A 15,359-nucleotide genomic window follows, 5' to 3' on the forward strand; every position below is an offset into this window, starting at 1 on the left:
CTGCTATTTATTAAGCAATACATTACACCAGGTATTATATTAAAGCAATCATTTAATATATAATTTCATCCAAAATTGGATAACTCTAAGAGGTAGATGTTATTCTTATACTTACTTGACAGAGGAGGAGGCTGAGCAGATAGCAACCCAGCTACAGGTTATTCTAAAGCTCAGCTCTTAATTATGCTACTTTGATAAAACTGACTATTTTAATTCTAAATATTGCCAGTTAAAGAAAGCCTCCACTCCCTGCCTTTACATCTTTCTTTGTAGACAGCTGGATTTTATATAAACATTTCAGTCTGTAACCAGTAGCTGAGCCAGGTATGGACCATTGAGCTAGGGTAGGAAAATTTTCAAAGTGAAATTGTTTCCATCTAGTTGTATTGCTCCTTGCTGAGTGTTCATTTAATACCCATGGATCATGAGTTGTTTCCAAGAAGGGAAGTTGGGGATAGTGGAGTCTCTGTCCACAGAGAAGGTCTGGCATGGACACAGACATGGAATTATAGAAGGGCCCAGCACACGAGGGTTAGTGTGTCTGCAATGTAGGGGATTTGGGGTTGGAGAGGAGGACTGGTGGAAAAGGTGGGGGTCAGAACACAGGGGCATTGTTGGTCTCGCCAATGCTCATGGAATGAAATCTGTAGGAGGTGGGAGTGGATGGTGGTGGTGGTGGATGTGCTAAAGAGGTTAAAGCTTAAGCAACATTACTACTACTGAGATTTGTCCTTTAGAAAGAAAAAACTAGCACTAGTGTGGAGAATGAACTTCTTGGGGGAGCAAGTGCAGACAAGGACTTACTGCCATAGTCCACTTGAAAAAAGATGAGGCCCTGGAGAAGGAAAGAAGTGGCCAGATTCTCCAGACATTTCCAGCTTAAGGTCAACTGGATTTGGATAATCAATAAAAACAGGCTGGGAAATTTGAGGACAAAATTAAGCAAGATTACAGGAAGGAGGTGGTTTTTCTTGTTGTTGTTTTTTTTTGGAGAGAGGGAGAGAGAGAGAGCCTGTGAATGAGCAGTGGGCAGGGCTGAGGTAGAGAGAGGGAGAGAATCTCAAGCAGACTCTGCACTCAGTGCGGAGCCCCAAGTGGGGCTCGACCTCATGACCCTGAGATCATGAACTGAGCCGAAATTAAGAGTCGGATGCTTAATCAACTGAGCCCCCCAGAAGCCCCAAGAGATTCTTTGCTTCCCCTAGGAAAGGTTAAATAAATTAACTCTTGGATATGTTGAAGTTGAAAGAACCATGGGATAGTTAGCTGGAGGTGTTCAGACAGCAGATGGAGCCTCAGGTTGAGTAGGGCTAGAGATCTAGATATTCATTTACTACAGGTATTTACTGAGTGCCTACTAAGCTCCAGGCCTATTTTAGAGACTTGGGATAGAGCAGAGTAGAACCATCAACATGTACGTGGCTAGTAGAGCTGGGGTGTGGCTGAAATCCTCAGCAGTGCAACAGCAGGAAGAAAGGATATCTGAGGCCAGAACCCTGAGGAATCTGCACCCAAAATGCGGGTGGGGAAGGGGGAGGAGAGAGGTAAAGGGACTGAGTCAGAGTGGTGAGAGGGGTAGGAGTACACAGCATTATAGGGAATAAAGGGAACAGGGTCCAGCTTTTTAATTTAAAACATTTTTTAAAAAGATTTTATTTATTCATGAGAGACACAGAGGAGGAGAGACATAGGCAGAGGGAGAAGCAGGCTCCCTGAGGGGAGGCTGATGTGGGACTCGATTCCAGGGCCTGAGGATCATAACCTGAGCCAAAGGCAGACGCTCAGCCACTGAGCCACCCAGGGGCCCCTAATTAAAAAATTTTTTTAATGTGGTTGAAAAAACCCAAATAACCTAAACTCCACCATCCTAACCATTAAGTATATGGTTCAATTTTATTCACACTCCCCATTTCTCCCTCCCCCCAGCTTGTGGAAGCCAACACTCTGACTTCTATGGGTTTGGCGACTTTAGATACATCACATAAGTGGGATTGTGCAGTATTTATCTTTTTGTGATTGGCTTATTTTCTTAGTGTAAAGTTCTCAAGGTGCATTCATGCTGTAGCATGCGACAGGATTCCGTTCTTTCTTAAGGCAGAATAATTTTCCATAGTGTATGCCATGTTCTGTTTATCCATTCATCCATCAGTGGCCACCTGGGTTGCTTGCACCTCTTAGCTATTGTGAATAATACTGTCCTGACATAGGGTGGCACATACCTCTCTAAGACTCTGCTTTCAATTCTATTGGATATACACCTAGAAGTTGGGGTACTGCCTCCTATGATAGTTCCGTTTTTAATTTCCTGAGGAAACACATACTGTTTTCTACAGTCCTTTTATTTTTTTTTTTGCTTGTTTGTTTTTTCCACAAACTGTTTATTTTTTTATTTTTTTTGTATTTTCTTTTTTTTTTAATTTATTTTTTATTGGTGTTCAATTTACTAACATACAGAATAACCCCCAGTGCCCGTCACCCATTCACTCCCACAAACTGTTTATTTTCCATCAACCTTATTTCCATTTTGTTTGCCTTTGTGGAAGAGCAGTTTAGGATGACTCAGTGGTTGCTCCTATCCATTCAGTGGCCTGAGGAGTGGGAGCCGTGGGCCAGTCTTCAGTGGCAGGCTGGACGCTCTAGTCTTGGGTAGGGAACTGTTGAAAGGCACAGAAGGCACCTGCCTGCCTTCAGACCAACCAGTCTGTGACTTCAGGTTGAGCAGCAGCGAACTCAGGAGCTGGAGCAGCCACTCACCCTGAAATTCCTCCTTGGTCACAGCCTGTTCAGCAGCAGCCTGCTCTTCCTTTTCAATGTCTTCAGGATCTCTGTAAGAGTAGACCCCAGGCATGACCTTCCATGGGTGCTCATGGGAAATGGTGTCGCACACTTGCAGAACCTCCCGGGCCAGCACCCACCACATCAGACCCACTGAGTGAGCTCCCTTATTTGTGGCAAGGGATGGCAATGCCACACAGCACAGAGGAGAGTCTGTGTTACACAGAGTGATGGTAGGAAGGTCAGCATAAGACTCAGGCTGGTGGTCAGTGCTGGGATCAGTAACCACCAGAAGTCTCAGCACCTGGAAGGCTGCCTAGATCTGGTTAGTGAAGGTTCTAGGAGTGAAGTGGCCAGCCTTGGGAATGGTTCCAGTAGCAGCAGCAAACTTCATGTAGCTCGCCGGCCATATTCCTGGATGATATGACATGACGTCAACTGGGTTTTCAGTGGCAACAATGACATAAGCTGCCAGCATAAGCTTCTCTCAGGTTCTCCTGAGATTCGTGATGTAGATCCCATCGCCTTTCCCTCTGTAGATGTACTATTCCATTTGGAAGTCAACGTTGGTCCCAGCTAAGTGGGTTCCCTGTTGCAAGGAATTTGAGGACATGCTCATCCTTCATATGCAGGACACCAAGGTCTCCAGATATTGTCAAAGTTTCCCTTTCAGTTACAACAGGAATGCAAACAGTGCCAGATGGACGCTTCCCTGGGTAGCACAGAAAGGCAATCCACTTGGTTTTTGATATCATTGTCTTAATTCTGACTACAAAAGATAGAAATGACAGCTATTTGGCATAATATTTGGCATAAAAGCTGCCTGTGTGTTGAGTGGAAATCTGCATCATCTTCTTTAATCCTCAAAACAACATTCTGAAGCGGTATTATTGGTACAGTTTGCAGATGAAGTATAGAAATGTTAAATAGGCCAAGGAACTAGTTAGGGCCTGGGACTTGAATTCAGGTCTCTCCTGATTTTCAGATGCAGCCATTTTCATGTTTTATTTCTTTTTTTAAAAAAGATTTTATTCATTTATTCATGAGAGACACACACACACACAGAGGCAGAGACACAGGCAGAGGGAGAAGCAGGCTCCCTGCAGGGAGCCCAATGTGGGACTCGATCCCAGGACCCCAGGATCAGGCCCTGGGCTGAAGGCAGCGCTAAACCGCTGAGCCACCCGGGCTGCCCTCACGTTTTATTTCTGGTGCCAAGGGCCTGTTTTCCCAAATTCCCTAGGGATTTACGAGATGTTTTTCACCATTTGGAGAGTATTTCATGAATTACAAGGTAACATTTAAAAGAACTGGGAGTCAGGAGTCATATTGCCACTCTCATAATTCTAGCCCCAAAGTCTTAAGTAATCATCTCTCTCCATGCAGCACGTGGAAGCGGGTCGTTCCTACACACTGCCAGCGACACCCAGGCTGGCACCACAACAAGCCTCTCTTCTTCGGCGCGGTGTCTGCATTGTAACCGGTTGCTGTCATTGTTCAAAATTAATGAATAGTTTGCAAACTAGCATCACTTCTGTGAAAGTTGATGGACATATTAATTATACCTTATTTAGATTTCACAGTTGCGTGACCCAGATTCTTCTCTTCTGCCAAATTTCCAAAGAGGCAGTGGCATTTTAAAAACTTCAGTTAAACATAGTTAGTGTATTAAAATGCAAACAATGGAGGAATTGGCCATGCAGAAATGGGAAGATGATGAGCTTAGTTTATCTCACTTCAGGACTTGAGTCAGATAGTCCATTTTCAGGGTTTTTGGTTGATTCAATAGAGCACATATTTCCCTTCTGGGGTTTTATTAAAATCTTTTGTAGGCACTGTATCTACTCCGTGTCTCCTTTCTATTATACAAGAATCAAGGCATTTACTGGAAGACTGATCCCAGCTGCTGATTAACAACATCCTCAGTGCATTAGATCTCTTGTTTTGGGTGTTTATAATCTACATTGATAGAAGATTGGGATGCACACAGGGGTTTGAATCTTGGCTTCACAATTTCATATTGAGCTACTGCCAATAGGACAGGCATTATGTAGATGCTGAGGATATGGTAATACTTATGATACAGCCCCTGCCTATGGGAGCTCAAAGGGGGCCCTGCTGGGGGCATACAAGTAAGCAGGTAATTACAGTACCCTATGATAGGGATATGATCGCGGGGAGAGAGGGATGACAGGAAATCTGCAGGAGAGATCCCTATCCTAGTAGTTTGGTGGAGGATTAGGTCAGGGAAAGCTGCCTGGGGAAATGTTGTCTAACTGTTTCAGTGTTTCTCAGGCATCAGTATGCACCAGACCCAGGTGACTGAATCAGAAGACTGTCAAAATAGACATTTCTGGGCCTCACCTCTAGAATTTCTGATTCTGTACATCTGGGGCCTGAGAATGTGAATTTCTAACAAGTTTCCAGTTGATGCTGATGCTGCCTGCTTTGGGACCACATTTCAAGAATCATTTGTCTAAGCCAAGATCTGAAGGAGGGTGAGAATGGAAAATGTGTGTGTGTGTATGTGTGTGTGTGGTCCATACTTGTGCTCAACCATGGGAGGTGGAGCATGGGGAGTGCTGGGTAGAAGGATATTCCAAAGGGAAAAGAATGTACAAAGTCTTGAAGATAAAAGAGAACATGGCATACCTGGGGACATCAGTATTGTAGAGTTGAGAGTATAAGAAGTTGTGAGGGGTGAAGTGATGGCATCAGGAGTGACAAATTGCAAAGGACCCACAAAGGACTCCATGCTAAGGAGTTGAGTCATGGCAGTGGGAAGCTGCCAAGTGGTTCGGTCAGGAGAGTAATGTGATGGGATATGCATTATAGAAAGGTCTCTCTGGCTTCACTGTGGATAACAGGACGGAAAGGGCAACATAGGAGCAGGGAGACGAGTTAGGAGGGCCTTGCAGTGACTCAGGAGAAAGATGATGGTGGCTGTGTGGAGACTGCTCTTTGCCAAGGAGAGGGCTGTGGTGGATTGAAGTCAGCCACAAAGTCCTAGATCCCTCTTTCCATTGAGAGATGAGGTCTATATCTCCTCCCTTTGAATCTAGGTAGGCTTATGATTGGTTGGCCAACAGAACAAGGTAAAAATAATGCTGCATCAGATTCCAGGCCCAGTTTTGAGAAATTGGCAGCTTTCTCCAAGATCCCTCCATCTTGGAGCACTTGTCATGGCTCCCTGGTCTGCCTCATGAGATGACCAACAGCCTTGCTGGAGAACCTCTGTGGAGAGGTCTAAGACCCCCTGGAGAGGGAGGGTGCCAGTTTTCTGCTTCTCCCTGCCAAGTGCTGGGTATGTGAGTGAAGACCTCATGGACCTTTCAGCTCAGCCGAGCTGCTGGCTGAACGTCACCAAGTGACCCCTGGCAATGCCATGTAGAGCAGAAGAATTGCCTTGCAGAGCCCTGCCTGAATTTCTGACCCACAATATTATGAATGTAATAGAATGGTTGTTGCTTTATGCTGCCAAGTTCTGGGGTAGTTTGTTCTGCAATAATAGATCACCGGAACAGTTTTAGTAATTGACACACACAGAGCACCAATATCTAAGGGGCGGGTGGGGGGAAGAGAGACCCTCAAAGCAGAATACATTTCAATGAAAGAGAAAAACAAGAAGAATATGGTGTCGTGGAAGCCAAAAGAAGACAGGGCTCTAGGCAGGAAGGAGTGGTTAGCAGAGACAAATGCTACAGAGGAGCAGAAAAGGATAAAGACCAAACAGTGTTCCTTATATTTAGTGGCACAGAGGTCACTGGTGACATTGGTGAAAATCTAATAAGCCAGAAGACAGCTTATAGTGAGGAGACAGAAGGTGAAAGTAACTCTGTCAAGAAGCTTCAAGGAGAGGGGGTAGTTCTAGGGGTTTGTAGGGTTGAGAAAAGGTTTTTATTTTTAAGTTATCAGACTTGAGAGCACATCTCATACTGATGGGAAGAATGCCAGGAGAGGGTAAAGAGAGGTCCTGGGGCAAATGATACTGTGAGGTTCTGCAGAACACAGAGAGCTGGGTTCCAAATACAGGCAGAGGGATTTGCTTAGGGTGGAAGGAGGGACCCTTCTTCCACTGTGACAGGAGAGAATAGGAAAATGAGGGTGCAGAGGAAGAGAAATGTGAAGATGCATAGCAGCTGTAAGGTGACGCTTATCTGATGGCACCTCTTTCTCCTCTGAGGTGGGAGACAAGGCTGCGTGCTTAGAGAGGTGGGGGAATTGGGGAGATGAGACTTTCAGGAGTTTGGGAAGACTTGGGATAGCCACTGTGGGGATAGCAGAGGACCAAGCAGAGAGACCCAGGACTGCATCCATGAAAATGGTACCTACTTCTATGCTTGTGTGATCTTCTTTTCCCTTTGGTCCCATCTAATGGTCCAGGGCTAGAATCAAGGAAAAGCAGACAGTTTGGATGAATGTTGGGTTGGCATCTTGGAGGACTTGTATAAGGACACATAGAAAAAAAAAAAAAAAAAAAAAAAAAAAAAAAAGGACACATAGTAAAGGACTTCAGGATGCTGGCAAAGGAAGGACTGAAGTGAGGGTGCACGCATCAGAAAGCCAATGATGACAGAGAAGAGTCAAGTTTGAGGGATCAAGGTCTTGATCAGCTTGAAGGAGAGAGGATAGGGATCTGATTTTGCTTTTTCAGAGGTTCTAGGTAATGGCAGAGTCCAAGGTCTAGAGTTGGTGGCTGGGGTGCACAGGAACTGAAGGCAAGACAGAGAGGAAATCTATGTGGATGGTCTCTGACAAGGTCTCTGGAGGTGGCAGGGTTTGAGGGTGAAGGAAGACTAGGGGGCAGCTGCCAGAGTGTTCACAAAGTGTGCAAGCCTGGGAGGTTTGACTGTTATCCCATTCTACAGGAGAAGAAACTGAGGCATGGAGGTCACATAGCTATTGAGTAGCAGAGCCAGGCCTCTGAACCCAGGAAGTCTGGCTGCAGAGTTCATGCTCTACAACACGAAGCGGCCTGTCATCACATAGATGGGAAAATAGCTGTAGAAGGCTCACGTGTGGGGAGCAGAAGAGGGAAGGCCAGGTTTCTGAGGACACGTGTAGCATTCCAACTGGATCTTGAAGAATAATTGTAGTTCACACATATTTGGCCAGGATTTATGGCAAGTAATGTACATGAAATCATTCCATTGAATTGACCTCTCCTGATGTCCCTCCATGGTGGGCTCAGTCATCACTGTCTCCATTTTATTTTTTAAAAAGATTTATGAGAGAGAGAGAGAGAGAGAGAGAGAACACACCTGCAGGGGTTGGGGAGAGGGAGAGAGGGAATCTCAAGCAGATTCTCTACTGAGTATGGAACCTCTGTGGGGCTCAATCCTATGGCCCTGATTCATGACCCTGAGATCATGACCTGAGCCAAAACCAAGAGTGGATACTCCACCGAGAGCCCCCCAGGTGCCCCTCACCACCCTCACGCTAGAGAAGAGGACACTGAAACACAAAGTAGTTCAGCACTGGCTGAATGTGACAGACCACATGTTAGAGCCTGGATTGTAACTGAGGCAGGCTGGTGCCAGAGCCAGGGCACCCAACCACTGCCCTGTAGGTGCCTCACCCTGGAAGCTCCGGGAGGACGGTGGGAGGGGAAGGAGGCCTTGAGGTCAGCGGGAGTGTGTGTTGGCCATGGCTGGAGGAGCTGTGTGTGGGAAATCAGTGGATGTTATAGGTTCAGGGAGCTCCTGTAGGGTACACATAATGGCTGGAAAGCTGGAGAAACAGAGTGAGGGAATCAGGATAAGTATTCCTTCTAGGTGAGTATGAAGAGCTTGGGTACTTCTTGGGTCAATTTGTGGAGTGGTGATGTCTGTGGTTGGCATGTCCCTGCCTCCCCTCCCCCTACACCAGACCTCATGCCCCTTAGTGACAGTCAACCAATGATGGCTAGGTGATGCAAATGCTCATCGAGGCACAAGGGCCTGAGGTGGTGTGGTCGCCACCCACACATGGGGGTGGGGAGAATCAGCTGATTCACAGTAGAGTTGGGCTTTAGATGAGTGGAGGTGGGGACCACTGAGAGCTCCTGACAATGACAAATCTGAGCCCCCCACCCTTGCTCAATCTTGTGGTTCCAATGGCATGGGAAGGACATTCTGAGAGTGGTGCTCAGGGTCTGTCAACTGTGGCACCTGCGGCTCCACCACCCTGAGAGGTCCTTCTCTTTCCTCTGAAGCAGGGCTGTGGCCCCAGGAAGCTGAGCCCAGGTCCTCATGGAAGGAGCTTGTGGGAGCACTGTTTGGAGAAGGAGAACAGATTAAATACACCCCCGAGTCTCTCCTCGACATCAAACCTGCACAGCCCAACAAGCAGCTGGTGACATTAGGCTGCCACAGTGCCTTGGTTCAATCACAAGGGGTCCCTGTCTTCCCCTTTCCTTTCACGTGGGGGAATTTCTCAAAAGAACACGATTTCTGCTGTGTCTCCACTCCACCTCTGCCTCCTGCTCAGTCACTCAGATAGGGAGAAAGAGAAGACAAGAGGTTTTCTCAGCTAGCAGCAGCCAGAGAGGACTCGGATACGCTCTGCCCAGTTTTCTGTGCTGTAATTAAGTAAGACAAGCAGTTTTCTCTGAAGTGCTGGTGATGAGCCACTGGGGATTTCTGGGAAGGTTGCCTTTGGGAGTTTGGATCAGGCCAAGGGAATAATTAGCTGCAAAGGGAAGTGAGGAGCTGCAGACAGAGCAACGGGGAGAGCATCCTCGGGAAAAGCCTCGTGACTCCTTACTCCCAACAGGCCCTGGGCCCACGGTGACCGAATTGGGAGGGATGGGGCTGTCCGCCAACGGGCTTCAGGGCTCATTTGAGTACCATTCCCTGCTTACCCCTTGATCCCTGTTTTCTAGGAGCACCGGGGAGGAAGATACCAAGTGCTCAAGCCTGAGTGCTCATCTCCAAACACATCAAAGAACATACAAGGATCCATTAAAAATGATACATGGAACATGGTCCTTTCAAGTCAGAATATGAAGACGAGAGGCAGCTTCTTTCTCTGCAGGCCGCACTGTCACCTGCAGGGCTACAGTTGAACTCCCTGCGACAGTGGCCCAGACCACCTGACGCTCGGGACCAGATAGCCCTGTGCCCTCTGGAAGATGCTGGAGCATAACGGTGCTTCCCAGCAGGATGGCCAGGGATCACTAAATCTGAGCACGGTTTTACTTCTCAATGGGGCTGCTTGTCACAGTTGAATCAGGAGTGAGGGGTATCCAGCCTTGAGCTGTGTTTGTTCCCCTTGTAAAGGCCTGTCACAGCTTCATACCTCATGAGATTAGTTACCCCCCAGTCTAACAGCCCGGCCACCCACGGTGACCCTCACAGTCCCACGTGCTGTAAAGTAGGAGACTAGGCACAAGGGAAATATGCGATGAACAGAACCCCTCACCCAAACGTCAGGATAAATATCTGGGACATTGCAGTGGCATTTTCTTGTCAGTTTAAGAGCGGAGATTCTTCAGGTGTGGTCCTGGGACCACCAGCAGATTCATATAACCCGGGAGCATGTTAGGATTCTCACTCTTGGCACCTCCTCCCCCACCCCAGGTAACAGACACCCTGGGAGTGGGGCCCAGCAGAGGAGGCCTTGGGAGATGATTCTGAAGCCCAGGGTTATGTGGGAACCACGAGTAAAAGAGTGAGCAGTCAGGGGGCTCTTGTGCCCGGACTAGGACTTGGGGTGTTTCAGACCCGAGATGTCTTTGCGAGAGCTTGGGAGGAAGGCCTGAGAGAGAGGATCATATTGGCAGCAGGGGTGGGGGGACCCATAGGTATCTTGGTAGCACGGATTTGAGGTGTGGTTTAAAAAAATTCGCTCTGTTTGGTATTGTATTGTAGTAACGGCAAAGTGTAGTATTTCCAAATAATTTGTCAGTGTAGGCAGATAATTTCAGCTGTAGCCCAGATGACTTTGGACCCACAGAAGGGATTTACTTCCTAGTCCTTCATGTCTATGATGTTCACCACAACAAAGCTTTGATGTTATTAGGAATGCATTTAGATTTATATCCACTGGATCTAGATCCCCTCTTTGGCATTGGTCTGGTACTAGCTAGCTCATACCTTAAACCCAGACTAGAAAATATGGATAGAGGCTATTTTTGAAATTACATTCTCCTTCTCTTCTTCCCAAACAATGCATTCTGAGATTCTGATACGAATAGGAGGCATTTTAGGGCACATGTGGAAAATCACGATTTAAGAAAAATGTGAGCATGCATTTTTTATGTTCTGAGAAGCTAAGAAAAAAATACGGAAGAGAAAGTTCAGAGAATCTAGGAGAAACCCTGAAGAATAGCCTTTTAGCCAAGAAGAAAAATTGTTAGTTGTTGGCTATATTCAGAAGATTTGCATTTTTAAAGTTAATGACTTATATAATAAAAGGTTCCAGTTAAATTATTATAGTGGCTGCTTGCTTCAGGGCAAGTGAAAACCTTTGAGGTTTTAAATCATATTCTTCAGTCTGGCAGGAGAGGGCATTTTAAATTCTTGCAAACTATTTCTTTAATCTCTGTAACTTTTCTCTACCTGGTCCCCTATATGTAACTGGCAGGAAAATGAAAAAAAAAAAATTTTTTTTTTTTTAACCAAAAATGTTGGTATTCAGGCACGAATGGGTAGGTAATGTTAAGATTGCTGAGGCTTCCCTGGAAGTATTATTTGGTTGGTAACCTATGAAAAATTAGTAGCTGTATTTAACTGCCTGAATATAGCATATTATGGTTATCCTACTTTTGAGCCTTGGTGTGATTCAACCTTTGACCTGTGCATTGACAATGACTCTTGAAATCAAACCCGTCCCAGAAAAGCTAGCGATTTAACTGTTTTAACTGTAACGATGGCTCAGCATTTGCCTTGCATCAAAGAGGCAGGGCAAGTGGAAATTTTACAGTGTGGTTCTGCTCTAATGTAGAAAGATGCTAAGAGTCATATATTTTGCCTCCTGACTGAGGACTTTAATCCAGCATGCTCTGGGTACTGCAAACAGAGATCCTCAGAGCAAAACTCCATAAAAGGAACAAAATCAGATAGAATTGAATATACAAAAGCACTTGAATAAAATGGACTGTATCTTGATGCCCAGAATATAAGTAGTCAAAAAACTCTTTTTCCATAAAGCTCAAGTTCTGGAAAAACACTGGGACATAGTGATGCGCATTTACGTAGAAGCTTTACTGGGGTTTAAGCTCTGGAAGCCTGATGTGGAGCTTGATCCCAGCACCCTGAGATCATGACCTGAGCTGAAGGCAGACACTTAACTGACTGAGCTACTCAGGCTCCCCTGTATAATATTTCTTAAATTTACCTAACTGGAGAGCACTTTGGTTCTGCTGTGGAGAATCATGACAGCCTGATGCTAATTGTGATGGCCTTTTGGGTGGTGCTGATGGGGCTGTGACTTCCCCGTCATGAGTAAGGACAATCAGGGCTGATCGGGACCAGGTATAGAAGGTCCCCCTCCATATCAGGGCAGGGCCCACCCTGACTCCCCCACAGCAGCACCCTGCCTGTCTGTGGTCAGCTCACCAAGACGGTGGGTGAGGTACAGCCAGCAGCCCCTCATTGCCCCATCAGTTCCTGGGTGGGGGAGAGACCCCCCCAGAGGGCCACTCTGGCTCTGAGACAGCTGCTGTGGATGACAGGGAGACTGGGTGGCTTCATTTACATTCAAGCAGCTGTGATCCCATACAAGCTAGAAGGGAAAGCCCACAAGGGAGAAAATGACTTACTCATAAAATTTTAATAAATAGGTTAAAAGAAAAACCTGCCTCAGCTCCTTTTTGTGTTGCCGTCAGCAAGCCCATCTCTTGTAGCAAGCTGACATTCTTGTCGGCAGTACTGTTAAGAGCACTCCAAATAAGATAATTACCCAATAAAGTTAATATTAACCAAATTGCATGGGACTTGAATTAAAAATATATTTGATTGCAAGATTGAAGTCCAAGTCATGTGTCTTACCCACCAAATGTGCAGTTTGCCTGCCTCGAGAGTAGGAAGTGGCATGGGGAGGAGGCTGCCATTTATATTCTGAAGGTGAACCCACTCTCAGAAGGAGGACCTCCAAGGATGCTTTATTCTCTACTTCAAGGCAGCAAGGGAATGAGGTTTCTGCTTTCTACTTTATCTCTGCATGATGTTTCCGTTCACTTTGCTGGGCAGCAGTGCCGGTTAGCACAGCCAGTCCTTTCTTGTGAAGAGTGAGCTAAGGTGGCCTTAGAATGGGAAAGGGCACTGCTGGGTGGGTTCCAGTGTCCTTGTAGGGCTGTTGCGAGGAGGCAATCCGAGCCATTGTCTGAGCTCTCCTGTCAGCATGCCCTGGGACTGCATGGCTGGAGACGGCACACAAAGGCCATTACATTTGAGCAGAAAGAGCTCAGGACGTGGGGTCAAAAGACTTGAGTTCTAATAGTCTCTGTGTCATTAACTAATTCAATGATTTTTGGCAAGTCAGTTCCCTTCTTTCTGCCTCATTTTTCTTTTCTGTCAAATGATGGTAAAAAATTCACTCTATCCCTCTAGGGGAGAGAATAAAAAGAATAATAGACATGGAAGTATGAATTTAAGTAGTTATCATTAGCCTCAAGTGATTGGTCAACAGGAAAGTCATCATTTTAGGGTATTAAAACAACAAGATGAAACAGAAATTGATAAAAATCAAAAATAAAACTAAAGAAACAAAAGTCCAGGACTAGATGGCTTCACTGGTGAATTCTACAAAATGTTCAAAGAATTAATACCAATTCTTCTCAAACTCTTCCAAAAAACAGAAGAGGAAATATTTCCAAACTTACTTTACAAGGCCAGCATCACTCTGATACCAAAATCAGACAAGGATGCCACAAAAAAATTATAGGCAACACACATGCAAAAATCCTCAACAAAATATTAGCAAATCAAATTCAATAATACATTAACAGGATCACATACTGTGATCAAGTCAGATTCATTCCAGGGATGCAAGGATGCTTCAACATCTACCAATCAATGTGATACACATATTAACAAAATGAAGGATAGGATTATGTGGTCATCTCAACAGATGCAGAAAAAGCATTGACAAAATTCAGCATCCATTTATGATAAAAATTCTCAACATAGAAAGTACAAAGGTGGGGACACCTCGGTGGCTCAGCGGTTGAGCGTCTGCCTTTGGCTTGGGTCATGATCCCGGGGTCTTGGGATCGAGTCCCACATCGGGCTTCCTACATGGAGTCTGCTTCTCCCTCTGCTTGTGTCTCTGCCTCTCTCGCTCTGTCTTTCATGAATAAATAAATAAAAATCTTAAAAAAAGAGAAAGTACAAAGGTAAGGTTTCTTAACATAATGGAGGCCACATATGACAAGCCTGCAGCTAACATCATACTCAATAGTGAAAAGCTGAAAGCTTTTCCTCTAAGATCAGGAACAAGACAAGGATGTCCACTCTCATCACTTTTATTCAACATGGTATTGGAAGTCCTAGCCAGAGCAACTGGGCAAAAAAAAGAAATGAAATGCATAAAATAAGATGGAATGGAAGAAGTAAAACTGTCACTATTTTCAGATGACATGGTATTATATAGAGAAAACCCTAAAGACTCCACCAACAAACTGTTAGAAGTAATAAAGGAATTCAATAAAGTAGTAGGATACAAAATCAATATGTAAAAATCCATTGCATTTCTGCATATTAATAATGAACTATCAGAAGGAGAAATTTAAAAAATCCTATTTGCATTTACATCAAAAAGAATAAAATACTAAGGAGTTAATTTAACCAAGGAGGTGAAAAACTTGTATGCTGAAAACTATAAGACATTAATAACCAAAACTAAAGAAGACATAAATAAATGGAGAGATATTCCATGCTCATGGATTAGAAGAATATTGTTAAAATGTCCATACTATCCAAAGCAATCTACAGATTCAATGCAATCCTTGTCAAAATTCCAATGACATTTTTCACAGAAATAGAACAAACAACTCTAAAATTTTTATGGAACCACAAAGGACCCTGGATAGCCAAAGCAATCTTGAGAAAGGAGAACAAAGCTGGAAGCATCATGTTCCCTGACTTCAAATCATATTACAAAGCTACAATAATCAAAGCAGTATAGTATTGGCATAAAAACAGACACAAAGATCAATGAAACAAAATAGGGTCCAGAAATAAACCCAAGCAAATATGGTCAATTAATTTATGACAGATTAGCTAAGGATATAAAATGGGGAAAGGACAGTTTCTTTGATAAATGGTGCTGGGAAAGCAGGATACCATACACAAAAATTAACTCACAATAGATTAAAGCTTGAATATAAGACCTGAAACCATAAACTCTTAGACGAAAACATAGGTGGTAAGCTCCTTAACATTAATCTTGTGATGGTTTTTATTGTATTTGACACCAAAGCAAAGGCAACAAAAGTAAAAATAAACAAATGGGACAACATTAAACTAAAAAACTTCTACATAGCAAAAGAAACCATCAACAAAATGAAATGCTATTGAATAGGGGATCCCTGGGTGGCGCAGCGGTTTGGCGCCTGCCTTTGGCCCAGGGCACGAACCTGGAGACCCGGGATCGAATCCCAC

At 44.8% G+C, this 15,359-nt stretch overlaps 1 protein-coding gene and 1 long non-coding RNA gene across 6 annotated transcripts in view; one reads left to right on the forward strand and one right to left on the reverse strand.

The window, feature by feature from the left end:
• The window catches only part of LOC119877233, a 50,087-nt gene extending 37,550 nt beyond the window's left edge, over window positions 1-12,537 (forward strand). For 2 of the 3 annotated variants that reach the window (XR_005373193.1, XR_005373194.1), the window contains one exon: window positions 9,638-12,536. This is a non-coding gene — a long non-coding RNA (uncharacterized LOC119877233). Of the gene's footprint in view, window positions 1-9,637 lie in introns of all 3 variants that reach the window. The other variant, XR_005373195.1, reaches the window with a different exon arrangement.
• The window catches only part of LHFPL3 (LHFPL tetraspan subfamily member 3), a 562,047-nt gene that overhangs the window by 118,131 nt on the left and 428,557 nt on the right, over window positions 1-15,359 (reverse strand). The gene's annotated exons all lie outside the window — the stretch shown is intronic.

Source organism: Canis lupus, chromosome 18 (genome assembly GCF_011100685.1).
Source record: "Canis lupus familiaris isolate Mischka breed German Shepherd chromosome 18, alternate assembly UU_Cfam_GSD_1.0, whole genome shotgun sequence".
NCBI lineage: Eukaryota > Metazoa > Chordata > Mammalia > Carnivora > Canidae > Canis > Canis lupus.